The sequence below is a fragment of the Punica granatum genome, chromosome 2 (assembly GCF_007655135.1).
Source record: "Punica granatum isolate Tunisia-2019 chromosome 2, ASM765513v2, whole genome shotgun sequence".
Taxonomy (NCBI): Eukaryota; Viridiplantae; Streptophyta; class Magnoliopsida; order Myrtales; family Lythraceae; genus Punica; species Punica granatum.
In genome coordinates, this window is record NC_045128.1 from 42,932,537 (window position 1) to 42,940,844 (window position 8,308).

The 8,308-nt window shown below is 33.3% G+C and overlaps 1 long non-coding RNA gene across 1 annotated transcript; it reads left to right on the top strand.

Moving 5' to 3' along the window:
* The first annotated feature begins 4,451 nt into the window (after nt 1-4,451).
* Nucleotides 4,452-7,147, top strand: LOC116194148. Its single transcript, XR_004154356.1, has 2 exons — nt 4,452-4,907; nt 5,910-7,147. It is a non-coding gene; the product is annotated as an uncharacterized LOC116194148 (long non-coding RNA).
* Nucleotides 7,148-8,308: the final 1,161 nt, after the last annotated feature.

Consider the following 8,308-nt stretch of genomic DNA (forward strand, 5'->3'; position numbering starts at 1 on the left):
ACTTAAGTTTATTAGGATCGATGTACATTTTTATGTACTGCGTTGTGAGATTACTACTACCACAGTTTTAAAAAACTGAAACCGACTAGATGAGTGGGAACAGAAACCCCGATGAATCCACGTTTGGGTGAATGGTCAATTCTTCCTTTACGTACTTTTTTTTGTTCGATTGCGTCTTCTGCGATATGATAGTCGTTTGATTTGATTTTCATGTCAATCAAATTATTCGATATCGCTGATGTGGTAGATAATTTCACGCCACACGTACATTTCTGCGTATGTATCAATTGTAGAATACAGTTATTTTTAGTTTCAAATAAAATATAAGCATGATTTAAAAAAATTAGAAAGGAATAAAAAGAATAAAAATTTCAAAATTTTAAATAAATTAATTTTGAAAATAGAAAAAATATATTTTGTATTTTTCATACGCATAGTTCTAAATAAGATAGTTTCGGAAACAAAAAATCTTTTCTATTTTTATTTTATTTCAAAAGAAATTTTTATTTTTATTTAAAATTATTTTTAAAAATTTTTATTTTCAATATTGTTTTTTTATATATTTGAAATTATAAATAAATGTAATCTAGAATTGTCACATATACGGAGATGTACGAGTGGCACGAAATTATCTGTGACATCAGTAACATTGAAAATTTTGATTCACAGAAGTACGATTGTTATAATGTAAAAGACAAGATTGAAAAAAAAAATGAAAAGAACGAAATTGAACATTTGACCGAATGTAAATGACCAAAAAAGTACTCCATTTTTTTTTTTCAGCGAGCACCAAAAGTAGAAAAACATTGCCTGCCGAAAAAAAGTGTATTTTCCATTTAAATAAAGATTACATTTATAGAAATTTCACCTTTCCTTCTTTTCCTTTACCGGCAATTTTTCTCGATGTGAAATTAAATAAGAATATTGCTTATAATTATCCTTAACAACCCAGCTGACATATCTATATATATATAATCCCCGTCGATGAACCCACGTTTGACGGTACACATTATAAATTGTTTTTTTTTTATAAATCGGCCAATTTCAATATTTTATTTACCCTATCAATCTCAATATTCTTATCGTTATTTCAGAAGATAAACATGTTGTTTCACTCCGGTGCGAGTAGACACAGTAGTGCGTGTCGGCAATTTTCTAATTATTCGTCATAGGATGCTCGATCACTTATTGAATATTTTGATCTTTCTTGATGAATAGATAAACTATATATAGATAAAAAAAAACGTAAAATATGTAGTTTGAGTGCCATGAAAGGAAAGTCGGCATGATGAAAGGATCCGATCTGATGCTAGTCTATAATGCAATATTAACCAATCAATGTACCTATTTAATTTTATATTGGGTAATTAATTGATAAATTAAATCAAGCTAGGGAGGGCTTTCAAATTTTGGTCGTTGGATCGGAACTTCAGGAAAATTAGGACAGACCATGAATGACACCTATAGCTGCCATTCCATCAACAACTACAATTCTTTCATCAACTACACCACACTTTTCCATCTGCTCCGGAACTCTAACCAAACCAAACGATAAAAATATATTTGTATGTTCGGAAAGGAGGTTTTACTGCGGCGGCAACACTCTTTAACTCGAAATAAAGAATTCTCATTTTTAATTTTCTTTTATGGTAAATCTGCTCTTGTGCCTTTTTTTTTATTTTATTTTCCCCTTCCCTTATTTAGACCCATATATCTCTCTCGTACATTCCAGTAAAATATATATATATATATATATATTTATATATTCTAATATTATTTTTTACATCTTAAATTCTCTATCCACCACGCATGATACTTCTTAATCAACTTAACTGCATATCGTTTGCGGAATTGTCTCATTGTGACCAATGCTAAAGTGGGGGGGGGGGGGGGGGGGGGGGGGGACATCCCTCACCTATGGGAAATTGATTAGAACTAACAAAAAAACATTAGATTGGTCAACATTCAGATAAATAAAAAATTACAAGGGCAATATCAGATGAACTGCGACTGCAGGTGGCAGAACTGAAAATGAGAGAGCCACATATATAAGTTTTTCTCTCCAAGCTTCATCGCTTAGTCCCTCTGCTGTACCTTTTCCTCGCAAATATACCCCTGAAATTAAGGTCATCATATGTTTCGCAAGATAGGAAGGAAAAGGAAATTTGATGCTCGTGGGGTAGCCGCCCCTTTGAGCTGTTATCGACTTGGTCAACCTGCCTTTATCGTGCTCCAGTCACGCAAAGAATAGTATGACAAGACATAAAAAACGTATATTTTTCTTCCAGACTATAGATTCTTTAAATTCTTTATTAGGATCCTTCTTCTCCAAACATATATTTGTCCGAAAATTTATCCGGTCCCGGGGCGAAATCAATTCAGGTAACATAGTCGACTGGAAATATAACATAATCGATTGCACTTTATTCCAATTGACTATGTTTATTTTGTAGTTGACTATATTATCCAGGACCTATTTCGCCCCTGAACCGGATACGCTCCCATATATGTCTATACAATTATAAATGGGAGAAGGATCCCTTTGATATAACATTTATTTTCCAAATTTACTCATCCGGTATATACTTCAATTAATGAGAACCATAAATTTGAGGCCAAAATGATAAATTTAATACTAACAACTACCCACTAATTTCTATTTCTCTCGCTCTATTCTCCCATGTCTTTTTTTCTCTGCACTCTCTCTTCCTTTCCACTTTTCAACGTGACCTTTGCAGCCAATTTTACGGGAAGTTTTTGCCCTTTTTTTTACGGCCCTAATATAATAAAATAAAAATTCTAAATAACTAATGAAAAGAGAACGGTTAGTCCCACAATCAGAATTGAACCTACAATTTTTTGATTGACAGGCGAGACCATGTATTACTGTACTGCACCTCCTTTCTCAACTTTTTTCTTTTCAACTTGTTATTGGCTATATATATATATATATATATATATGGAGTAATTACATTGGTGGTCCAAAAAGTTTCAATAATGTATCAAGTTGGTCCAAAAAGTTTTTTTTGCTACTTGATGATACAAAATGTTTCAAAGTTGTAACATGATAGTACAAACCGTTATCTCGCCATTGACGTCGTCATCTCGGCATTGACATGGGTGGACCTTTAAGTTAATTAAAGAAATATTTTGTACCGTTATGTTACATCTGTAAAACATTTTGGACCATTAAGTGATAACTTCAAAAGAGTTTGAACCATCATGTAACGTTCCACCAACTCCTAAAAACATATCAGAGCCACATGTCGGCCACGTTTCGGCCACATCAGCTTCGCTTGACGGTGTCAATGGTGAGATAACGGTTTGTACTTTCACTTTTGAAACATTTTGTATCATCAAGTAGCAAAAAAACTTTTTGGACCAATTTGATACATTAGTGAAACTTTTTGGATCACCAGTGTAATTATTCCTATATATAGAATGAGCAATGTCGATGATCTTCACTAATATAATTCCCACAACCTAATTTACCCAAAAAAAACAAAAGAATTCCTACAACTTAAATAAAAGTAGTTTTGGAAAATATATGGAGTAACTTGACACCAATTTGATTTTTTAATTTTTCTCACATACGGTTTCCGAGCGTGGCACCGGTACATTATCTCTAATATACATTTCAATTGAGCCTTAAATGCATTATATGGTCTCGGCACGCATGTGGTGTATATAATGCGCCCATACCATTCATCGGCATGCAAATGGTGTATATAATGTCGCCCATACCATTAAGCCTTATTTACTAAGGGAGGAGACGACTTAATAATATAAAAGTGGTATGGAAAATTATACTGATGATAATAATTGAATTTAAGAACTCTTGGCTTTGAATCAAGGACAGACCTCATTATACAGAACACCGTTTTCTATTCACACATGAGACTTATGCGGTTAGCAAAAACAGTTGGGAGCTACGATCATGGGTTGATTAAAGCGATTTGGCGTTTGTTCTCTATAAGTAATGTCTTGCGTCCGAATCTTGTGAATGGAGAAAATTCATGTTGAGAGAGGTTTACCCTTTATGGATTGACCCGGCTCGAATTGAATTAGTCGGGGTCCGTTGGATTTTCGAATACTAGAGAGTATACATCGGAAAAAAAAATAGCTAGGGGCTTTTTTGGTAAATAGGTATTTTTTTTAGATGTGCATTATTTGGTATTCAGAAGTTCAATGTCCCCTACTAATCCAAGTTGGGTTGGCCCACAAATGGGGTAAAACTCTCTTAATTAATTTTGAATTTTCTCCATTTATATTACTTAAATTCAAGACCTTGTTTAAAGAAAATAGGCACCGAACCGTCCAACCTGCCCCGAATTGGTGTAAATATGTAATAATTCTTTTACAATTTTGTACTGTCTTTCCTAGCTTAGTAAATTCTGTCTTTTTACAAGTCGCTCCCCGAAAACTTTCTTATATAACATGCGGACTAGGTAGTTGGGAACCTCGTCTCTGTCTTTTTAGTGCTTCATTGATAGCCAGAGAGAGAGGGGAGAAAGTTAGAGAAGAAGAAGAGTTACGATCGAGAGTCCTCTTGTAATGTTTCTTGCTCAAATGAGTATTCCAACCACAGCAGCAGCACGAGGACTTTTTAAGCACTAAGGCCAGTGCAAGTAGCAGGGCGAGAGAGATCCGCGACATCGATTTCATCAATCATCATCTACACCAACGGATCTGATAAAAAGTATCGAATCTTCTCTCGAGAAGTTCCTGAAGCTGCTGTTCTGAGATGCTCATTTGAGCAAGCAATATTATGGGAGGAGGTTGATATATGCATATACATACACATATATATACACGTATTGCACGACAAAGAGTCCTCCCAACCTATCATTATAATCAAGGGAAGTTGAAGACGTTTGGTCGCTCAATCAGCTGTTTTTTATTTTCCGGTGAGTAATTTCTTTGCTCTCTCTCTCTCTCTATATATATATAATCTAATTTCTCTCCTTATTATTCCTGCAACCGAAACTAAAATCGATAAATAAGTAAATAAATAAATATATACTTAGCTTCTCGTCCACCCAAAAGGGAGATCTAATCTAGATATATGGCTAAGGTAGGTCTGCATATATATATACAGTTAGGTAGGGATCATCGATGGCTTCTTTGCTTTTCAATACTTATACTTCACAAAAAAATTAAATGGATTTTAGATTAGTCAAGAAATTTAATTAATTGGTAGTTTCTTGTACATGTAATCTAGACATTTAGTTAGTTGCCACTTGCTTTACCACATTAATTCTAGTGTTTTTTTTTTGTCTGGGTAAGATTAAGAGTTCCAGGTTTCTTGGATATATATATATATATATATAAAATATTGAATAAGTAATTCCATTTTATTAATTTGGATTTGTGCTTAATTAATTTCCTTTCATCCATTCATTAATTTATCATCTTTTTGCTGTTAAATTCTTTTTTCCGGTATTATATATATGCAGTTCGAATAATGAGTTAGATGCACTCACTTTTACCATTTCAGTTTAATCCGTTTGAAATAACTGATATATACTCCTTTTATTTTATTTTATTTGCTTCAAGGAAACTGATATCTACTTATTTATGTGTTCGTTTTCGATAATAAATATTATTCGTACCCTTTTCATTTTAAGAAGGGGCTCCATGGCCCCCTCTATATATGCAAACGATGAAGAAACAACTCATGCATTCGAAGCTAGTTGGATATACATATATATATATATATATATATGCCTGTACTAATATATGTAAGAGACCTTATCAAGCGACATATGGGAAATATACATGAAGATCAATAATACTGGCTTCGACATATTCAACTACAATTATTGAATTACACATATTTCTATGTTTATTTATTGCACGGTACTTAGTTACTAATACTCATCGATGTATGTCATGCTTGAGAACGATAGGGTGTTTGATGTGAGCTTCACAGATGGACCGAGCTGAGGGGTAGTCGCCTCACTAAAACATTGATGTTTAAAGAAAATTCTACATATACAGTCATTCTACTTTTCATGGAGTTCCTTTCGTTCTCCTTAACTTGAAAAGATTACCATCCTGTTCACCCTTCAAGGAGCCGCCCCCCCCCCCGTTCAGATCCTGTGTCCATCCCTACTGAGTTTTGCTATCTATGTACATTGTATGCATGAATAGTGAGATCCGACTGATCAGTAATGAATGCATGATACTATATATACGTTGATGATTATGTGTATCAAAATCTTATGCAAGATTTTGTGTCAGAAGCAAAATTAAAAATTTCCTGCAACTTCTTCCCTTTCCATGTAACAGTACTCGTTGAAGGGTCGACTATATCGTGATGCAGCACTAGCTGTTTATATTATATTTGCTAGTAATAACATAATTATTTATGTGTGAGAGTTCTGTATACATATATACACACACACATGCATGCATATACTGAGAGTGCGAAACTAACACAAGACAAAGGGGCAATAGATTTTGCAATTCCATTTAAACACTTTCAAATGAACTATTATATAATGGTTCTGAGTTTGAATGTTAACCAAGGCAAAACGTCAATTCGAAACTATAAGCCATTAAGCTCCATAATTAGGGTTTTATATGTGAGACAAATTCTCATTCTCCAATTAAGTACTCCCTCTAGAAAAAATGTCTTCTAGTATTACAATCTCATATTGAAAAAAATATATTGCAAACTGCTATATATATTTCGGTTACCAGGGAGGTCAACGAACCTAGTATCATAAAATGAAAATCTTAAATATCTAATAAAGCGGCACAAATAGTCCCATTTGAGTACCGAACTCGAGACCTCTTGGTTACCAGATGAAAATGTACACCACTGCGTTACATCATCTTTGAAATACACTTGAAAAATAATTACACTGGCCCTGGCCTGATGATAACCTCTAGAGCTCTCACACACCAGTAAAAGCTTAAGGAAACTTATTTACAGTGGTAGCTCGAATGGAAATGGTGAGTTTGCACAGCTTGCATTTAATTAAGTGCGAGTTATAACATATATGTGTGCGTCGGTGTGTGTATATATACAAATAGATAGGTCATCTATATAATTCAAAGCGAGTGTAATGCAGTGGCGCACGTCCGGTTCAAACAATCAAGAGATTGTTATTTGGTGCAAATAGAATATACAGTGGGACTACATGTACTCTTTATTAGTTATTATAAGATTTCTATTTTAATATACCAAATCCACGATTCTTCCTTATAAAAAAGAAAAAATCCTCATTGCAACGGTTGGCAGGAAAATTAGTAATCTTTGGATGGGAGCTAGCGAAGCATCATTATATGCATGGTTTAATTATATATATTATTTAAATTCTCGTTGAGGTTGTCTATAGCACGAGCGCCCTAACCACAGTAAAAAGTTGGACATCTCCATTCGGTTGCCACGACACACACATCTATAAGTACGAGTATGTATATATATACATATATATATATATATAAGAAAGTCTTAAGTTGCAATCACTTTGTGCCATGCATGCAAAGTAAATTACTCAAGATTATAGTAAACTAGTAATAAAACCCACACATTATGTTGACTAAGGATGGACCGAGGGGGCCGAGGGTAGCAGTCACTCATCCTGAAATTTTGACATTATATAGAAAATTATAATTTTTTCTTCAACTTTTAGTGAAATCACTTCTATTTGCCTCCAAGCTCAGCAAAATTACTTTCATTTTTGCCCTAAAAGACTCGTTCCCCCTCAACCAAAATCTTGACTCTGTCTCTGGTGCGGATGTTTGTTTATATTGTTGATATTAATGATATTACTAATTTTATAATACATAACAGTAGAAATAAATGAAAAAACATTGGAAGTAATTCCATCAATTTGTATCTTTAAATAATTTGTAACTCTACTTGAGAACATATAATAAAATTATAAATATATTATAAAAATCTGGAAAAAAAATTGAAAAAAGGTCCAAGATCATATTGATGGGAGACTCGAAGTAATGGCTCACCATGAGCTAAGGGGCATAAAGAGAAGAATTTCATGAATCCAATACGCTTTTGTGGAAAGCCCTTGTAGTACAAATGGAAAAATTTAGTGAGAGTAGACTAAATTTATATATATATATATATATATATATATATATTAGTCTTATTTTAAGTAAACTACATATCTTCCGTATAAGTTACATGTATCTTGATAAATTTAATTGGGTAAATTATTGCGTTTCTTAATAGATTACTTACATTTGAAGTAGATCACACGGAATCTATATATTATAATATATAAAAGTTGAAGCGCGCAATGTGGACACGCTATCTAACTTCGTTTAGCAAACCCTT